Source organism: Pelobates fuscus, chromosome 3, assembly GCF_036172605.1.
Source record: "Pelobates fuscus isolate aPelFus1 chromosome 3, aPelFus1.pri, whole genome shotgun sequence".
NCBI lineage: Eukaryota > Metazoa > Chordata > Amphibia > Anura > Pelobatidae > Pelobates > Pelobates fuscus.
In genome coordinates, this window is record NC_086319.1 from 159011181 (window position 1) to 159033247 (window position 22067).

General features: G+C 42.4%; 1 protein-coding gene across 2 annotated transcripts in view; it reads right to left on the minus strand.

The window, feature by feature from the left end:
- PTN (pleiotrophin) overlaps nt 1-22067 on the minus strand; it is a 163151-nt gene that overhangs the window by 116091 nt on the left and 24993 nt on the right. The window contains exon 2 of one of the 2 annotated variants that reach the window (XM_063447573.1): nt 9511-9584. The exons of the other annotated variant lie outside the window; for it this stretch is intronic. The gene's annotated coding sequence lies outside the window, so the exon portion shown is untranslated. The remainder of the gene's footprint in view (nt 1-9510; nt 9585-22067) is intronic. 2 annotated transcript variants of the gene reach the window in all.

Below are 22067 nucleotides of genomic sequence, written 5' to 3' on the forward strand. Positions count from 1 at the left end.
TCACAGAATCCAAAACCGCTACACAAAAAAATATATATGTAGAAAGTACATCCCCCCAGGCTATGTAACTAAGAACATTTGGACGCTTTTCATTTAACCATTTTAGCACAAACCTAAGTAAAATTAGTTAAATGTTTTAGTTTTTTTTTCCCACACATGTTGTATTTTGGGGAAATTCAGAGACCACATGTGTCTCACTACTTCATACACCCCATATTTGTATTCTGCTACTGTTCTCAAGTTCAATGATACCCTACATGCATATCTTTTACCCTAATCCTGTCCCTAATCTAATCCTTAAATCAACATTAATGTTCTCAGCCACAGAGATTGAGCAAGGTACGGCAAGGCAAAAAAGGTAAGTACAAGACTTATCAATATGACAGACACTAGAGAAACATCCGTAAAATTAAAGGGTAAAACTCTACTATTTAAGTCAAATGGTCTCAGAAGATTTGAATGACACAGTGTGGGGTTTTGGCACACGTGCACACTAGTCTCCCAGTGCTTTTCTATAGGAAAGCATCGGATTAAATGAGATCATCAAGCTTTCAGCCAAGGAGGTGGGGCCAGTCGTGGAGACAGCAGTGCATCATTGAAAATAAGGTAAATTATCTCTCAAGGAGCTAACTTTTACTCCTCGCATTCAGCGAATAAGACTCAACAGGTAAATACTGAATGGATTGATTTGTTCGTTTGATCTTGTCAGAAAACTTCAGCAGCTAGAACACAGTTGAGGCACAGCACACCTTTGGCAACCTTTCAGATTTCTGCTGAGAATCAGAAACCTATTTCAGAGCCAAACACTGCAGATAGCAGAAAATATTAGAGGCAGCAATCCTTCAGAGTAAGAAAACAACAGGTTCATTTTTAACAAAGCCATGTTTGCACCTACTTTAAGAAGCCACTCACTTGGGATTTCTATGTTTACTTGAAATGTTAAAAAGGCACCCCACAGACTCTTTGGGTGATTTGTCAGTGCAATGTACTGTTGAACAAACAACCCCAAATCTTTTTAAAAGTAAAGAAAAATATATTTAAGTAACAGGGTCTGAGAATGAAGTGCTTCCATCAGAACATTTTATAACTATTACTATGCAAATCAGAATTTCTCATTGTATATTGATCTCTACATGTTGTGCTTTGTCTATAAAAAGAGATTAAGATAACTGTAATGCATCATTCAGCATGTTCTTAACAAGTGCCATCAAAATTCAGATGTCCTCCAGCACTCCCTGGTTTCAAATGTGGAGGGTAAAACAGGGAAGGGAGAGCAATTCGCTTCCTTGGCTCATATCCCATTCCGTCCCTGGGGCTGTCTCAGTGCCAGTCTTGCGAGGTAAGTTGTCTTCCCCGTGGATATTCCTCTCTGTACTCCGTAGAAACGATGCCACCTATTTTTAGAAACGTTCCATTAATGAGCCCGCCAGCACCTCCCCATCGCCTGCGGTCACAGCTGCCTTTTAATGAGACCCAAACAAATTAATGATTCAACAACAAACTCAGTATAAAGTCAGCCAGGCACCCCAAGGATTGTAAAAAGGAGGACATGCGCACCCTGAGGGTTGGGAGATTTAAATATGGATGGATTTGGCTTTTTGCCCTAATGCTGGTGTTTATTATCCACATTCATTTCATTTGCCCTATACGTTATTTGTTAACCTCATTACATACAGTGTTCTTTTCTTTTTGATTGTATAATAAATATCGGCTCTTTAGGATTAAATAAATTTTCGTCTATCATCTCTGCTGCCTCTTTTAAATTAGCTATTTATAATCCCAAAACAAGTAGAATAACTACTCTAAATCATTAGATATTAAATCATAAAATGAGCATTATTTGATGAAGGCTTTGTTTAGAGAAAAGATACATTAATTGTAACTCTGGCCTATGCATGGTTACCATATTTCCACAGGTTAGAGACACAAGTAATGTGCATTTCATAATATTAAAATGTTTAAAATCCTGATTTTTCAACCCAGCCATCCAACCATCACATCTTCACTATCTATCTCATATATCACCTTGCAGTTTGTGCCATCATGCTAGAATTGAAAAAAAAAACGGACACATGGAAGAGATATATTTGCCAGACAGGGCACATGATCATCTCTTCTTTTCCCACTACTAGACACAAATGAATGAATCCCTGGTTGTCTCATCTGCATTCCAAAATTATATATTTTTACATCAGTGCTATTTGTATATCTTGATACATATATAAATTAAGGGGAAGACATACAGAGTATAACCCAAAAAAGGTGTAGGATAGAGAAAAAGGATGAACACGTCCAGTTCTACTAATTTGAAGAAAAAAAGCTAAGTGATATCATTTATTATATTGCCATAAAAAAAAAATATTTATTACAAGCAGTTTATTGCTTTTATTTCTCCACATATAATAAAAGTAAAGTGCAGTGGCAGAACTTATGTAGATAATTGTTTTTGGCCACCCTCTTGCGGCTGGGTGGACAAAAGATAGATCCCCATCTGTTGTACAACTCACAAATCTACTATTTGCCTTTTCTTGCAGGGTTGTATTTGTGAACAGTGTTTGTGCATTTGAATGAAATCATGTGTGTGCATATAGGGGTATATTTGTATGTAATGTTGCCATTGGAATGCAGTGGTGTACTTGTGTGTAGTACAGGATAACTTAACACACAAAGTGCAAGTGAGACAAGGTGTTCTAAGTGGCTCTCCTTATATATATGTGCAACTTCCCCAGTGTTTAAAAAACACTTGGAAAACACATGACAGTAATACAAAAGCAATAAGAGTTAGGGGGCGCAACCAATATGTGTGATAGCAAAATATTATTAAAATTAATACTTATTCACACTGGTTCTTCAGTTTTTGTGAGTTCCACCTAAATATAAGAATAATTCATGGCATAATACTGTATGATATATGCAATCTTATTAGGTGCTGTGGCGAAAGTGACCTCGCCACTGGTTTTTGGAGGGGCCTGTTTGCCAGCCTCTTGCCCCAGGACTATGGCCACTGGGGGTATTGCACTTTGGAAACGTTATTTGGGCATATTGCATTTGATTATACTGCTTCTGCCCCTTTAACTACCTTGGGAAAGGATTTGCACTTTTGCTATGGCACTTAGACGCAGCCGAAGTGCCGAAGTAGTCAAAGTGGCTGCCATTTGACAAACGAACACGTGGCGGTGGCCATTTTCATTCAGCCGAACGCGACCAGCGGTGTTTTGCCGTCGAGTACATGGAACTAAAATCGGATACTCGATGGCACGAACACCGCTGCAGTTTTACCTTCTCTGGGACTTCGACATTTCGAATGGAGTCAAACGAAGTTCGACTATTCGAACGCCACATTAACATTTCAGATCTGCACAAACGGCCCCGTTCGTGCATTCAAACGGTATTTGAATTGTAATGAATAAACCGGCCGCACAGCCCAAATCTGTGGAACTGTTTTGGGCATGAAAGTGTGCGTGCGGTCGGTCAAATAGGACTTCCAGCTAACTCCCGAACGGCTGGTAACCTTGTGGAGAAATGTGTATAAAGGAAACAAGAAAGACCCAGCTCAGTCTGTTCCTGCTTACACTCCAAAACTGTGTGTCATCCTGTTATTGGAGGGAAAGAAGATTTGCTCCTGTGTCTGCTGATCCAGCTTGCAGGAGATTTAAGGGAAGAAGGCTTGCTCCTGTGTCTGCTGTTCCAGCTTATAGGAGATTCACCAGGGAAAGTCCTTGTAAGGACTAGAGCTAATTCCCCATTCGGCTCCAGGGAGGAGCGGTTCCAGGGCCCCAGTCCAGCCACGGCGACCAGCGGTGTTTTGCCATCGAGTACATGGAACTAAAATCTGATACTTGACGGCACGAACACTGCTGCAGTTTTACCTTCTCTGGGACTTCGACATTTCGAATGGAGTCGAACGGTGTTCGACTATTTGAACGCCACATTAACATTTCAGATCTGCACAAACGACCCTGTTCATGCATTCGAACGGTATTTGAATTATGATGAATAGACCGGCCACACAGCCCAAATTTGTGGAACTGTTTTGGGCATGAAAGTGTGCGTGCGGTCGGTCAAAAAGGACTTCCAGCTAACTTCCGAACGGCTGAACGGATTTGAATAAATCTTCTGAATCTTCTAGTTCTCATTTCTCTTCTTATGTACCCCATCAGATGTTCTTCACAACAGCCACAGCCGGCGCCAAATGAAGAACATCCGATGGGGTAAATAAGAAGAGAACAGAGAACTAGAAGATACACTTTGAGAAAGACCGGATAGGTCGAAACGCGTCAATGTTATTTTATCTATTTTATTTATACATATTTTACTTTTATTAAAGTTATTTGAAAGCATCTCCAACTCTAAATCAACATATCAATACTCTGCTGATTCCTGGCACCAGCCGTGGTATTTGAAAAAACGGAGGAGTGGAAGATCACGTGAAGGGATATATCTGATAAAAGCTGTTATAGTCAGAGCCTACTAAACGTGGCTCTGCAAATTGTGAGTTAAAACTTGGCACCTAATTATACTGCATATATCATACAGTATTATGCTATTCATTATTCATATATTTAGGTGGAACTCACAAAAACTGAAGAACCAGTGTGAATAAGTATTAATTTTACTAATATTTTGTTATCACACATATTGGTTGCGCCCCCTAACTCTTATTACTTGTGTGTAGTGTTTGAATGCAGGGGTGTGTTTGCATGTAGTGTTGGCTTTTAAATGCAGATGTATTGTTGTGTGTAGTGATCGTTTTTGAATGAAGGGGTATTTGTATTAATGTTTTGCGTTTGAATGCAGAAATACGTTTGTATGTAATATTTGTGTTTTATTTCAGGAGTGTGGGCCACACGGGCCACAGTGCAGTTGCACTTAAAATAATTCCACCGCTGGTAAAGTGCCATAGGTAACTTTACCTAATAGCTGTCCAGCATTTCATTATCTCATCCCTTTAGCAGTGGGATAAGAAATGTTAATGATTAATAGGAACTGGTGTGCCTGTGAGATGGCTGAATTTATCAGACAATCAGGTCTTTTTCCAAGTTCTTTACCAGGTCTATAAAAAGTATGGTAACGGGCTAACCCTTCATTTTGATGCAAATATTGGGCCAGAAGGATTTTTTTTCAATGCGCTCTGGATATATTATTATTTTTTTATTTGTATTTTATTAGAGTTTTATCACTCAAATATGTCTGTATCGCAGTAAATAAAGGTATATAACACCTTGTATGAACATGTGTGTCAGATATCAACAGTCGTCAGTATTGAGCACAGAGTTTACACTGTAGTAATGGAATGCATATTCAACAATCTAGATGATAGCATATCTTATACACAATATACTGCTGGGCTACTCAAGTGCATATATACATTAATATCGGTCCTAACTTCACTGTCTCCAATGAGTGTGTACTTAATAATCGGCCGTGGTATACCCTCTGTCTTCGTTAAGTGCCTATACAGTAGTCTCAAGCATGGTATAGTTCTGTCACTGTGAATCACACACTCACTTACATTGGTCTTGGGATATTGTCTGTCAACTGGGCGTACATGCACCTTAATGTCAGTCCAGTATATCATCTGGCTTCACTGAGTACATATACCGTAATAACTACTGCCCTGGAATGCACCTACAGCTCTTAATAGACACTGGGGTCTGACACATTGCTCATACAGTAACTGATGGTCTGGAGACACGTAAACAATAATAAACATGCTAACGAGCAAAGAAAACAAAGTATGGTTTAACCACTGGATTACATGTATGTATGGGCATATCGGGTGGCATATGTGGGGTGTGTAATGTGTAGTCACTACTCAAGGTGGCATCCAGAGGATGGAGGAGATTAAAAGTGGGTGCTAATAGAGAGTGGAGGCATTGTGCATTTAAGGAAGCGTGAATATGGGCTGTATTTAGGCCCGTTGGTGATAGCGCGCCTTGGTGTGCCTACTCTACCCTGTTCTCCCCACCTCTAACTATGTCTCTGGTGTGCAGAGTGATGTTATAGCTTTAGGATGGTTTCTTTGTCATAGGCGGCACATAGAAGCTTTTCTTCGGCCCCTGGTTGCTCCTGGGCTGGTGTTGGTGCTTCTTTCCACTCTGGTCTCTCCCTTGTCTGCATCTTGGAGGTCCAGCTGCCAGAGGAACGACTCTTGGTCGTCTGTGGAGGACAGGGTGAGTATCTGGTCTCCCCGTGGTACCACCAGGGATCCATGTGCACTCCATCGGTACCTGACTCCAGCATCCCTCAGATCCCATGCTGGTTTTAGCTCATCTTTGGCCATTACAAAAAAACCAAGCCATTTGCATATCAAACTTATCCCGCCCAAAAGGGCGGAATAGAACCAAAATGCAGGCCGGCTCTCTCTGCGCGAGAGATATAGCAACCCCAGAAGATTGTTTCAACCTTGTTAGTCATCATTCATCAGTGAGGTGTAGCTGATACCCCTCTAGGCACCGTGAGCAAGTTATAAATCTGCTATAAATTTATTGAAATCTGAACATTTTGTAAAATTAACACAAAAAAAAAAAAATAGCACACTATTCACACATTAAGCACTTCAGCAAGTTAAAATGCTTTAGGTGTATGGAGTGTCCTTTTAAGTTGCAAAATGATTTAAAGGGTTACTCCAACCCTTGTTTTTTTTCCAATAATTCCATATTGGTCATTATTCTTCAGCCTCTCCTTCCCCCACACAAAAAAGGCGGAAGTTTTTTGTTTTTTTTTTACTTAAATTTTTTATTTAAGGTAAGTTTTACTTACCTTAATCCAGCGCTAATGGAAGGAGGGTTGCAAAGGAAGCGGCAGACAACAGTGCGACAGAAGTAAAATATGCACAGAATTAACATTAGGCAGTCCAGAACACAGTTCTGTGCTTGGGGTTTAACTAGTCCCAGCAGTCCTATCATATGCAAATAACTCTGGATGTGCAGTGTTTCAAGCAGAAAAGGTGCACATCCCAACTCTTTCCACCTCTAAAAGCAGAAGTGGTCATGAAGGTTGCAGTAAACCTTTAAGAGTTCTTTAGATTCATGGATTCTCATTTCAAAGGTGAAAATAGTACATCAATTTTAAAGGAACACTATATTGTCAGGAATACAAACACTAAAATGGTAAATTAACTAGTTAGGTCCCCTGCCCCTTTCCATTGCTATGAAAATAAAAGTTTTTTTTTTTTTATTCATGCCACGCCCCACCACGGCTGGCCCTGAAATCATCAAACTTGAAGATCTTTGCCAATCCAGTGCTTTCTCATAGGAAAGCACTGCAATGCTAGTCTGCATTCGCAGCAAAACACCATGCTGCACAAATGAGCATCTCCTACCAGAGATGCAGTGAATCAGTGCATCTCTATAGGGAACGTTCAGTGCCTCCATGCAAAGCACACTGCACAGCACAGGGCTAGGAAGCACCTCTAGTGGCCATTTGAGTGACTGCCACTAGAGGTGTTACTAGGCAGCAATGTAAACACAACCTTTTCTCTGAAAAGGCAGCATTTACATTGAAATGCCTGCTATAGATACCAGAACCATTACATTAAGCTGTTGTGCTTTTGGTGACTATAATAACATCGAGCAATAGGAAAGAAGAGAGAAAGGGTAAAAGCAAATGGAGTAGTGAAAGCGAGGATTAGGGTTAGATTTAGGGAATAAAAATGTATTTACAGATTAGTGAATTAGGAAAAAAATGTCCAGGATTCAGAGATGCTAAATTAGTTGCAAACAGTGGCGTACATACCGGGGTCGCAGGGGTCGCGGCTGCGACCGGGCCCGGCCCACCAGGGGGCCCGGCCGCCCTGCGACCCAGGTATGTACTCACTGGGCCAGCCTCTTCTCCTGGGGGGCCCAGGAGCCGGCCACCTCCGGGCCCCCCGAGGCTGGCCCTGCTTACACCCGGCGGGCAGTCAGGCTGGCGGGCGCGCGAGGGAGCACTCTCCCCTGAGTGCTCCCTCTTCAGCTCCCTCGCGCACCGCACTGAAACCGGAGCCGGAAGATGACGTCATCTTCCGGCTCCGGCATCAGTACGCGGCGCGCGAGGGAGCTGAAGAGGGAGCACTCAGGGGAGAGTGCTCCCTCGCGCGCCCGCCAGCCAGCCTGACTGCCCACCGGGTGACACCACTGGACCCCAGGGAATCCCCTCAGCTCTCCCACAGGTAAGGAGGCTGGGGGGATTAAATAGAAAAAAAAAAAACCCAAAAAAACGTGTGTGTGTGTGTGTGTGTGTGTGTGTGTGAGAGAGTGTATGTTAGTGAGTGTGTGTTAGTGAGTGTGTGTTAGTGTGAGTGTGTGTTTGTGTGAGTGTGTTAGTGTATGTTAGTGTGTGTGTGTGTGTGAGTGTATGTTAGTGAGTGTATGTTAGTGAGTGTGTTAGTGTATGTTCGTTAGTGTGTGTGTGTGTGTTAGTGTGTGTGTGTGTGTTAGTGTGAGTGTGTTAGTGTATGTTAGTTAATGTGTGTGTATGTTAGTGAGTGTATGTTCGTTAGTGTGTGTGTGTGAGTGTGTGTTAGTGTGAGTGTATGTTAGTGTGTGTGTGAGTGTGTTAGTGTATGTTAGTTAGTGTGTGAGTGAGTGTGTGTTAGTGAGTGTGTTAGTGTATGTTAGTGAGTGTGTGTGTGTGTTTGTGTTAGTGTGTGTGTGAGCGTGTGTTAGAGTGTGTGTGTGTAAGTGTTAGAGTGTTTGTCTTAGTGTTAGAGTGTGTGTGTGTTAGTATTAGAGTGTGTGTGTGTTAGTGTGTGTGTTGGAGTGTGCGTGTTAGTGTTAGAGTGTGTGTCTGTGTGCGTCTGTTAGTGAGTGTGTATGTATGTTTGTCACTGAGTGTGTGTCTGTCAGTTAATGTGTGCGTGTGTGTCTTAAGCACTTACCTTTCTCCAGCGCCGGACTCCCTTGGCGCTGGGGATCTCTCCGCCCCGATCCGCCTCTCAGCTCCGAATGCGCATGCGTGGCAAGAGCCACGCGCGCATTCAAACCGCCAATAGGAAAGCATTACTCAATGCTTTCCTATGGACGTTCAGCGTCTTCTCACTGTGATTTTCACAGTGAGAAACGCAGAAAATCCTCTAGCGGCTGTCAATGAGACAGCCTCTAGAGGCTGGATTAACCCTCAGTGAAACATAGCAGTTTCTCTGAAACTGCTATGTTTTCAGCTGCAGGGTTAAAACTAGAGAGACCTGGCACCCAGACCACTTCATTGAGCTGATGTGATCTGGGTGTCTGTAGTGGTCCTTTAAGTGTATGTGTTTATGCATGCACTGGCGTACATAACGTGGTCGCAGGGGTCGCAGCCCTGCGACCAGGTGCCCGCCGCCATGTGTTGCGGCCCCAGCCCGCGCAGAGTAAGCGCGCGCGGGGGGGGGGGGGGGCCCACGGATCAGTTTTCGCACCGGGGCCCCATGGGTTGTGTGTACGCCACTGGTTGCAAACACTAATTTTAACCCTTACCGTAAGCCTAAATGTCCCAGGGCTGCAGTGAAGCTCCTAACAATAAGCTGAGTGTGACAGTAACTTTACTTACCTTGCAGGACCTCGCTGAGCAGCCTTTTCAGACAGAGGGATCGCAAGGGAGGAGCAGTTCCGATGATTGCCAAGCTGTGAGGGGAAGAGTGGAGTGGTGATGGTTGTGTGATATACTCTCTTGGTATATGTGATTTATCAAATATATACCTTTTTAACATTTGATAGAAAGGGATTTTCACCTAGTCATAAAGGAGTTAATATAATTAATTATCTGCATGCCAAACGTCTACAACTTTAAAATTCTTATTCACAGTGAGGAGCTGTCATTTGGGATTAATGGCTCTTCAGGTCATTATTCCCATCTGCTCCAACTGGCATACATAGCAGGAGCAGTTGGCCTGGCTCACTATGTCCCATCACAAGAAATGTTTTACATGATGTCGTAACCTGCTCTGCCATGTTCCTGCATTATGAGCAGCTGTTATTCAGCATGAAAAACTCCTGGGATTTAACTGAAAGCAAGAACGTGAAGAATAACTGTATTGGATGGTTATATATGGAAATATATTTTCTGCCAACTGCAGGCAAACAGCCAAGGTACATACAGTTGCTGATTAAAGTGCACCTGTCATAAAAACTTGACAAACGAGCATTTAGGTCATTGAATTGCGCCAGCCAGATTGTTAGTGGATGTAAACAATACAAGGCATTTAAATCTAAAGATATTTGTTATATGTAAATGCCTTTAACACATAGATGTAAATAACTACAGTGCCAGCGAGCAGGTGGTGAAAGCAGGCTTGGCTGCACGTGATGCACAGTTTGCAATCCCATAATACTCTACTTAAAACTGTGAGTGATATATTATGGATAAATGGCATATAAATGTAAAAACCCATTGACAGCAATGCTGTCTTTAAGATAAGGACTTGCAAGGGTGGCTGAAACGAGAGGCAAGGATGTGAGCATGCACTGACTGGTCAGCCGCAGACTTATCCACAATAGCTTGACAATGCCAGGTTCACATTAGTGGAATAAAAGTTCTTCTTGTTACTTACTAAAACAGGGTGCAAGAGAATACTGAGAACAGACAAGTCAAATAGCTTGCCCTTCGTCTGGGGTTCCTGTAGCTCTCTTACCGAGTAAGCTGGCCTGCATTTTGGATTTGATCCATCCTTTTGTGTGGGATCAGTGTGATATGCAGATGGGTTTGGTTCTCCCTGTAATGTCATGAGTTAAAATCATTTTGAGAACTGAGAGGAGACTCCCCAAAAAGCAAGCTCTTTGAGCTGCTGTCCATCCCCAGTTCTCTTGCCTGATTTAATGTTTCTTGTTACTCATTCTTGTATTTCGGGTCTGTTTTTTTTTTTTTGTTTTGTTTTTTTGAACAGGCCTGTCCAAAGGATGTGTATTTACAACTATTCTCTAGTAGCATCAATAATTCTAAAATCTTGCAGGTAAAGAGACTAATTGATCAACATTTCACCTGTGAAACTGTTCTGCAAACTATGAAATAGTAGCCAAGAACACACCATAGATCGATTGCACCCTGAAGAAGCACTAGCATAAAGTTCAATAAAGTGGTTCAATATACAAGGCAAAGAAACATAATTAAATAATGCTGCAAGTAATTACCCTTTGCATGATGCTTAGTAGAGAATATTGAGAAAATGCTGTGTTTTGTCTGATGCAATCCAGAAATAATATAGGTTCTGCAATTAAGTTGTCTAGTTGCAAAATTGAAAACAGGCTGCTGGGGAAAAATTATAGCAAATTTGTGTACAAATAAAATCCATTAGGTATAGGTTTAGTTCTTGGCCAAGAATCAGATCTGCTTTTAGACTGATTTTATCTCGAAATGTCCAGGGCTTTTGTCTTATAAAATGTTCTCTCTCTGTGAAAGCTCTGAAATCCAGTTACACTCTAATCATACTGCTTAGAACCTGGGATCTGTATCACCTATTAGCAGTGTCTGTTACACTCACAGATTGCAACACAGAGCCAATCTGTTCCAAGACAATATCCTGTCTTCTAATCATCTTTGTACCTTTCTCAACCTGTTCGCTCTCATATGTTAACCGGCTGCCAAGGTCGCTAACCTATTGTTCAGAGTATCTCTTACATACGTAGAGGGTGCATAGGAATTGTATAGTCTGTAACACGATCTGTAATGCTGTACTGTAAAATAAAATAGGGACCTTTTGTACTATAAAATCATGCTTGCTTGCTTGAGTGTGGCAGTTTCCTTCCTAAATCGCCTGTAGTTTCATCCTTTCGATACAGGAAGCATAGATCATTACATTTTTTCTATTTTCCTAGAATAAAATAATGTCTGTCTCTTGCAAGTGGAAAATACAAAATATGTAATGTTAATGAAGATGAATTGTTGAAGTCAATTGTTGAAGTCAGTCTATTTGTACAGCGCTACGGAACTTGCTGGCGCTATATAAATAATAAAATAATAATTATAATTTGAATAGTTTTTCTGTTTGCCTGCCTGCCCGCCTGTATGTCTCTATAAATGTATTTTTTGTTTTTTTGGGGGTTAATAATATTTCTTTACCAATTATTAATGATCAGTAAAAACCTAAGTAGTACAATTCCTTCCCTTAACATGAGAAGATTGGAAAAAGAAAATAGAATTAAAGGGACACTATAGTCACCAGAACATCTACAGTTTATTGTAGTTGTTCTGGTGAGTATAGTCAGTCCCTGCAGTCATTTCAATGTAAACACTGCCTTTTCAGATAAGAGGCAGTGTTTACATTGCTGCCTGATACCTTCAGAGACTACTCCTCAGATGGCCCCTAGAGGTTTTTTCTGGGTCAGTGCTGCACAGTGTACATCACTGACGTTCAGTGTCTTCCCCCTCTGCATGTAGACACTGAACTTTCCCATAGATATGCATTCATTCAATATGTATGAGAAGATGCTGATTGGCCAGCGGGACATTTAGCTCTGGCCCTGCTCCGCCTGCTTGCCTGAGATCATCATCATATAAGAAAGCATCGGATTGGCTGAGACCCTTAATTCTGATGACCTCAGCCAAAGAGGCAGATTGGGGGTGAGGCCTGCATTAGCAGATCCGCACGGCGCTGGAATAAAGGTAAGTTTCTAACTAATTTAAGGAGGGCAAGGAGGGGGCAGGGGCCTAATATGTGTTTTTAAAAATATAGGCTCAGGAATATACATTTGTATTCCTGACCCTATAGTGTTCCTTTAACCCCTTAAGGACTGATGCAATTGTACATGTTACCTTAATAGGAAAGAAAAAAGAATTATACATCATTTTGTTCAAGAGAAACTGGGCTTTCATCACATCAACTATTTGTATATTAAACATAATTTAAGATGAATAAAAGCTAAAAAAGTTTGAGATTAAGAATGGTTGTTATTTTCCAAGTTTTCTGTGTCATTTTAACTTTGAACGTCATAATAGTGTTAGTTTTTTCTGCAATAAAATACACATATTTGTGTTTAGCAATGCCTCACGAGTAATTTAGTACCCCCCATGTACAGATTTTATGGGGTTTTGGCAAGTTACATGTTCAAATATAGGGCTTGCCCATTTTAAATTTTTGCACATTGAAATTTGCCAGATTGGTAATGTTGCCATTGAAACCGTATGGCAGCCTGGGAATGAGAATTACCCCCATGATGGCATAACATCTGCAAAAGTAAACAACCCAAGATATAAAACAAAAAATGTGGTATTTGCTGTCTTGTTTGGTAGCCACTTGGTCACAAACCCTAGCCAAAGTTAGCATTTATATTTGTTTCAAACATTTTACACACAAAAACTGCACCTTCCTGATGATATCACCATCACACATTTTACTTCTTTAGAACACTCATATTTGTGTACCTCCCTCCCCCCACCCATGTACAGATTTGATGGTGTTTTGGAAAGTCCATTTCAGTTTGCCAGCTTCGTTTGCTGGGTCTATGTTGCATTTGAAACCTCATGGCAGACCAGGAATAAAAATTAAGTCCATCATGGCATACCATTTGTAAAAATAGACAATGCAAGGTATTCAAAATGGGGTATACCCAGTCTTTTTTAGTAGCCATTTAGTCACAAATCCTGGTGAAAAAAAGTGTTCATATTCCTTTTTTTTGTTGCATTTTTCAGAAAAATTGCAGTGAAACAAAATACTACAAAAGTCCCCACAGTGCAAAAAGAGAAAATACTGTTATGTATCACCTGTATATCCCAAGTTGGATTCTATAAAGTCCTCCTTAAGCACAGAAACTCGAGAAAACACTATCCCAGAGCTCCCAACTTAACATGCAACTTAGTGTTGTTGTTCAGACTTTGCTCTGCGTTTCTACAGGCACCCTTAGCAACGAATCCTGTTTTGAACACATCCTAGTAAAGCAACTTGTATCCTCATCTCAATTGAAACAAAGTATCAATTCAGCCATTTAATGTATTGTATGTTATATTACACAAACAGAGCGCGAGCTTTCTCATTTACCCACCTGTAATACATTTCACATTGTCTCATTACTGAGTCTGATGTTGTTCAGTAATCACCATTAACGGTACTAATTTTATGTTGATCTGTGTTGATGGAAAGCAACTCACAATAAGGATGTAAAACTCTGCCTATTACAAACAACCTCAAAGGTTCCTCTTTCCCCCATACTGCAAATAATATTGCACCCCTCTTTACTCAATAGTACCTCTGGGTACCTCAATCTCATACCTGCCGTCTACATCACCTCTGTTGGCCTTAAATATTTCATTTGCATGTAAAACAATAGGTTCTAAACTCATAGAAAAGCCTTTGATTGGAGGATTTAACAGGCTCAGAGCACATGCACGTTCTTTGAGTACACAAGGGAAGGGAAAGGGAAGGAGGAAATGGAGTAGGAGGGGAGATTTAAAAGGACACTATAGTCACCAGAACAACTACAGCTTATTGAATTTGTTCTGGTGTGTAGAATCATTACCTTCAGGCTTTTTGCTGTAAACACGGTCTTTTCAGAGAAAATGCAGTGTTTACATTACAGCCTAGTGACAACTTCAGTGGCCACTCCTCAGATGGCTGTTAGAGATCATTCCTGGGTCATGGCTGCCTAAAATGCATCCAAACATTCAGTATCTCCTCCCTCTGCATGGAGACACTAAACTTTCCTCATAGAGATGCATTGATTCAATTAATCTCTATGAGGAGATGCTGATTGGCCAGGGCTGTGTTTGAATCATGCTGGCTCTGCCCCTGATCTGCCTCCTTGTCAGTCTCAACCAATCCTATGGGGAAGCATTGATTTGATCAGGCCACCACTTCTGATGATGTCAGAGGTCAGATGAAGGTCACAGGCAGAGGCAGCAGCTTCAGACTTGAATACAAGTAAGATTTTACTATCTTACGGGAGGCAAAGGGGGCCAAGGGGTCTAGATAGTGGTTTTAACACTATAGGGTCAGGAATACATGTTTGTGTTCCTGACCATATAGTGCTCCTTTAAAAAAAAAAATCGGATGGGATTTGCTCTTGCTCTGCCTGAAAGGGAGAAACTGTTGAATTGTGGCATTGATGACAGATGTTTTTTTTTTATGCACATAATTTACATTAGGTAGCCTATGTCACGTGTGCCGGGGTTCAACTTGTCAACTTAACAATATCATTGGATGTGCAGTGTTTTAAGCTAAAATACTACACATCCAGACTCCTACTACCATGACCACCTAAAAAAACATAAGATGTGATGGTGGTTATTGTATCATTTTAAAAAATATACCTAAATGAAAAAATAACACCCATTGTGTTAAATAAGAACACAACATTTGATGTGGCTTATTGTACGTTTTGCTGTCTCTAAACACTCTTGTTAGGGACACAGTGTGAAACACCCCCTTTCCCAACAATGTTTAAATAACCCATTTGACCAATCCAGAGGAACAGAGACCTTGCTGTTACATCATCTTGATCTTCACACCTTTCTCCGCAATGCTCAATTAAGTGACACTTATTCACTATTCTGCCTTTGGAGGCATGTAAAGGAGATGGCTCACATCCATCAAGACTCTCACTGTCACTGGGGGACTTCATACCAATGTTGCCCCCTTCGTGGATATCCTGCTGATATTACAATGAATTTGAATTGAATCCTACACATCTCTCAACGTGTGCTGAAGTCGTCACTAAGTAACTACTTATCCAAACAAGGTATAGATATAGTGAGGGAAAAAAGTATTTGATCCCCTGCTGATTTTAAAGTTTGCCCACTGACAAAGAAATGATCAGTCTATAATTTTAATGGTAGGTGTATTTTAACAGTGAGAGACAGAATAACAAAACAATAACAAAAAGCCAGAAAAACACATGTCAAAAAAGTTATAAATTGATTTGCATGTCAATGAGTGAAATAAGTATTTGATCTCTTCGACTTAGTACTTGGTGGCAAAACCCATTGTTGGCAATCACAGAGGTCAGACGTTTCTTGTAGTTGGCCACCAGGATTGCACACATCTCAGGAGGAATTCTGTCCCACTCCTCTTTGCAAAATCAGCAGAGGATCAAATACTTTTTTCCCTAACTGTAACTCGGACAGTAAAAATGTTACCTGATTATTTCAATGCTGTATGTATGTATGCATTTTCTCTATAGATTTTTTTTTATGTATGTGTATATATATATATATATATATATATATATATATATATATATATATATATATATATATATATACACTGCCAGGCCAAAAAAAAGTTGCCACCAAGAAAACCGTTCACACACTCTAATATTTAGTTGGACCGCCTTTAGCTTCGATTACGGCACACATTCGCTGTGGCATTGTTTCGGTAAGCTTCTACAATGTCACACGATTTATTTCCATCCAGTGTTGCATTCATTTTTCACCAAGATCTTGTATTGATGATGGGAGTGTCGGAGCACTGTGCAAAGCCTTCTCCAGCACCTCCCAAAGATTCTCAATGGGGTTAAGGTCTGGATTCTGTGGTGGCCAATACTTATGTGAAAATGATGTCTCATGCTCCCTGAACCACTCTTTCACAATTTGAGCCTGATGAATACTGGCATTGTCATCTTGGAATATGCCCGTGCCATCAGGGAAGAAAAAATCCATTGATGGAATAACCTGGTCATTCAGTATATTCAGGTAGTCAGCTGACCTCATTCTTTGGGCACATAATGTTGCTGAACCTAGACCTGACCAACTGCAGCAACCCCAGATCATAGCACTGCCCCCACAGGCTTGTACAGTAGGCACAAGGCATGATGGGTGCATCACTTCATCTGCCTCTCTTTTTACCCTGTTGAACCCAACACTGGTGGTTCCCCACTATCCTTCCAGTTTTTAATAAAAAAAAGGTGGGCCAGCCACCTCTCTCCCTCCCTCTGCAATAAATGAGCCAGCCGCCCAATTCCCTCTGTCAGCCGCCTGCCTTCCTCCTACAGCTCTCCATGAACCGGATGCCCCCTCCCTCCTTCAGCAGCCTGCCTGCCTCAGTCCTCAGTGATCCCAATGCCTGCCTCTGCTCTCAGGCAGCCGATCACCGTGGGGGCTGAACATATATATATTTGGATATAATACACATATATTAATATGCATTTGTGCAAATATATAGATGCATAATACTCCCACAAATCACCAAATCACAAAGATAAAGCAAAATTATATATATATATATATATATATATATATATTTTTTTTTTTTTAATTCAATTTATTTTAAATTAAAAAAAAACATACAGACACATGGATTTTGAATTAAATACTCACTGGCACACACACTGGCGTGTAGTCACTGATGTCCATACATACTGACATATACTCAACAACAGACACTGGCACACAAACTAATGCTGCATCCCATACAAACACTGGCACACAATCACTAATGCATACACACTCCCTGACATACACACACATTGATCCATGCTGACACACACACTGACACATTGATCCATACTGACACACACACACTGATCCACACTGACACATTGATCCATACTGACACACACACACATTGATCCACACTGACACATTGATCCATACTGACACACACACACAATGATCCACACTGACACATTGATCCATACTGACACACACACACAATGATCCACACTGACACATTTATCCATACTGACACACACACACACATTGATCCATACTAACACACACACACACACACACACATTGATCCATACTGACACACACACACACACACACACACACACAATGATCCACACTGACACATTTATCCATACTGACACACACACACACACATTGATCCATACTAACACACACACACACATTGATCCATATTGACACACACACACACACACATTGATCCATACTGACACACACACTACAAAAATACACACCAAACACACTCACAACTACACCCTCAAATAGAAACACTCTAAGAATCAGTACAATTAAAATAAAATACCTTGCTCCTTCCCAGCAGCTTCCCTCCAGCTCTCTCACAGGGCTCCCTGCCTGACAGCACTTTACACACAGGAAGCAAGAATTTGGAAGACCGTGTGGGCTGCCCTGCTCTGCCTGATTGCCAGGTCACATGCTTCCTGTGTGTGAAGGCTGTCAGGCAGAGACAGAGACTTCCATCCTCCCTGCACTCACTCCAGGCTCGCGAGCAGCATTGAAAGTTCTATTTACTGCACCTGCTGCTCGCGAGTGGATAAGGAAAGCCTATTCTAGAGGTAATAGGAGACCTGTGCTCCCCAGTAACCCCAATGTGAGTGTGTGTACTGGGTGGGGAGAGGAACGGCTGCTGCACTGTGCGGCCCCAAGTGCCATGGCCTACCGGGAAATTTCCCGGTATCCCGGTTGGCCAGTCCGGTCTTGAGTAACTAGCCAATAGGACGCTCTTACTTATTTGCTTAGTTAAAACCAGGTGGCAACCATATATAAATACTGGTTGGCACTCCTCCAACGTAAACAACAATAAATACTTTGCCTGGGTGCAGTCCTGTGTTGAATATATACAAATTAAATATAGGGAGCACTCACAGGTCTCCAAAAATTGTGCAAATGGTGTATTTATAAGGTCATCAAAAAAATCAACTGTGCTTACAAAAAATCAACGTGATCTTGATAAAGACCTGAATGGGTCAAAACGTTGATTTTTTTGTAAACACAGTTGATTTTTTAAAGACCTAATAAATACACCATTTCCACAAATTTTTGAAACCTGTGAGTGCTCCCCATAGTTAATTTTTGTATATATTTATACATATATATATATATATATATATATATATATATATATATATATATATATATATATATATATATATATATATATATAATGCATTTATATATATATATAATCCCCAGTGTAAGTGAGTTTCTTTAAACTGATGACAAAGATGAACAGCTGGCATAAAGATAATAGAAAACATATTCAGCGACTTATAGGTAGTCGAGTGACTGCGCTAATGCTGTATGTTTTTTATTTCGACACAAGTAAGCTTCTATACAACTTTTACAAGGTATTAGTTCATTCTGGATTGCTACAGTTCAGCTGTATTGTTAATCGGATTTCTATTAGCAGGGTGTGTAGCCACTTTGTTACAAGTGGGTTATATATTTTTTACACCCTGTATCTGTCTAACGAGGGAACACCTCTGCTATTTATAAGAAGGGCTAACGTTAGTCCAATTTAGGTTCCCTTTATACAATCTATGGAACCAGTGAGCCATTCCTCCTACCTTAGCTTTTTCTCATTGTATATTTACATTGGATCACTAAAGTGATCCCTTCCTGACCTAATTCTCCTACCTTATTACCCATAAAGCCATACAGGCATTTTTTAAAAAAAAATCTTCATTTTTCTTGTGCACAAGATTACAACAGGCTTGCAGTGCCACGACAGCGAGTACAAGCTATTCAGTGACATACAACAGCACGTTTAAATTTTATACGAGATAACAGGCTTAGTATGATTGAGTAAAACTCTTGTAGCTAGTCTATGCATGCCAGTGGCGGATCCAGAGCCTGATCTCGGGAGGGGCACTTGTAGATTATTTAAAGAAATAATCCAGACACAATAACCACTACAGCTCAGTGTAGTGGTTATGGTGTCTATAGTGCCGGGACCCCCTCCCAGAGTAAGTAGTCAAACCGTTTAAGAACAGTTTGACAACTTACCTGAAGTCTGCTGGGAAATGGGGCTGTAGTAGTGCATTGGAGCAGTAGTGTGTGTGAGTGGTGCAATGTGTAAGGGGTGCAGTGTGTGTGTGAGGGGGACAGTGTGTGAGCGTGTGTGAGAGCGGCAGTGTATGTCAGGGATGCAGTGTATGTGTGGGACAGTATGTGTGTGTAACAGTTGCAGTGTGTGTGTGTGAGTATTGCAGTGTATGTGTGAGTGTGGGCAATGTGTGTATATGGGGCGGCAGTGTGTGTGTATGAGGGGGCAGTATGGAGGGCAGTACAGGTCTATGGGGGTCAGTGTGTGTGTATGAGGGGGCAGTATGGGGGCAGTACAGGTCTATGGGGGTCAGTGTGTGTGTATGGGGGCCAGTGTGTGTGTATGGGGGCAGTATGGGGGGCAGTGTGTGTGTATGGGGGGCAGTATGGGTGTATGGGGGGCAGTGTGGGTGTATGGGGGGCAGTGTGGGTGTATGGGGGGCAGTGTGGGTGTATGGGGGGCAGTGTGGGTGTATGGGGGCAGTGTGGGTGTATGGGGGCAGTGTGGGTGTATGGGGGCAGTGTGGGGGGCAGTGTGTGTGTGTATGGGGGGCAGTATGGGTGTATGGGGGGCAGTGTGGGTGTATGGGGGCAGTGTGGGTGTATGGGGGCAGTGTGGGTGTATGGGGGCAGTGTGGGTGTATGGGGGGCAGTGTGGATGTATGGGGGGCAGTGTGGGTGTATGGGGGGCAGTGTGTGTGTATGGGGGCAGTATGGGGGGCAGTGTGTGTGTATGGGGGGCAGTATGGGTGTATGGGGGGCAGTATGGGTGTATGGGGGGCAGTATGGGTGTATGGGGCAGTGTGGGTGTATGGGGGGCAGTATGGGTGTATGGGGCAGTGTGGGTGTATGGGGCAGTGTGGGTGTATGGGGCAGTGTGGGTGTATGGGGCAGTGTGGGTGTATGGGGGGCAGTGTGGGTGTATGGGGCAGTATGGGTGTATGGGGCAGTATGGGTGTATGGGGCAATATGGGTTATGGGGGGCAGTATGGGTGTATGGGGGCAGTGTGGGTGTATGGGGGCAGTGTGGGTGTATGGGGGGCAGTGTGGGTGTATGGGGCAGTGTGGGTGTATGGGGCAGTGTGGGTGTATGGGGGGCAGTGTGGGTGTATGGGGGGCAGTGTGGGTGTATGGGGGGCAGTGTGGGTGTATGGGGGCAGTGTGGGTGTATGGGGGGCAGTATGGGTGTATGGGGGCAGTGTGGGTGTATGGGGGGCAGTGTGGGTGTATGGGGGGCAGTGTGGGTGTATGGGGGGCAGTGTGGGTGTATGGGGGGCAGTGTGGGTGTATGGGGGGCAGTATGTGTGTAATGGGGGGCAGTGTGTGTGATATAAGGGTATGGGGTCTTTTTTTTTATATTTTTATTTTTTATTTTATTTAAATAAATATTCTATGTCCCCCCTCCCTTCTTACCTTTACTGGGGGAGGGGGGACATTTCCCTGGTGGTCCGGTGGGCGATTCATTGATGGTCCCAGTGGGGAGAGTTCACTCTCGCGAGATTTGGAGCGTTTCCGTGGTAACCGCGGCAACGCTCCAAATCTCGCGAGAGGAGGACCCGGAGGAGCTGCAGCCTGACCTCCGGGTCCTCCCTCTAACTCCCTCCCTCCCCCGCCGGCCGCCAGCACAGTGCCTGCGGACCGGGGAGGGAGATCTGTGATCTCCGGTCCGCACGCACATTTAAGGGCTGGCAGGGGAGGGAGAGGGAGAGGGAGACCGTCGGTATTCTCGGGGGGGGCAATTGCCCCGTTGCCCCCCCCCTGGATCCGCCACTGATGCATGCATGGTTGTACGGTTGTTATGCGGTTAGTGGGTTTTCAGGCTATGCAAGGTAACATCAGGTATAGATTTCTATACATTAGTAAGAGTTGTGCAAAATATGGTAGCGTTGACATAGGTTAGCATAATAGGTTTACCTAGAGATGCGATAGTTAGTGTGGTGACCTGCATGGCTAGTTAGACATGGATATGTGAGTCAGTATTAGTTTAAGTTGACATGCTAATATTCCAGTGGGTGTCAAATGCTTTATCTGTGATGTTAGGAGAACTGGGTTAGACTCCCTGCCCCCTGAGATTGTTAAGTGTGCTAAATCAGGTGTCGTGTGATGCCACTTTCTGTGTTTCTGACTGACTAGCCGGGAAGTGAAAGATCGACATAGATTAAGTGTAGGTATTTGCTAACCTGCTATAACGTGGTATGGTTTACCCACCAAGGGACAGTGGAGCACTGGGCTTGCCGGGTTGGGTATACATGCAGGCTCAGGCGTTTTAAGTGCTTTTAGTGGGGAACTGTAGAATTAGGATCGACTGTAATAAACACAAAATGATATTAAGAATGAAATGATAAAATAAAGAATGTACAGTGGCCCTCTGTAATCTTGGGCATATGTGGTTGGCAGCCGCTTAGTCGTTCCTGTAGCTGTGCTGGGTCGGC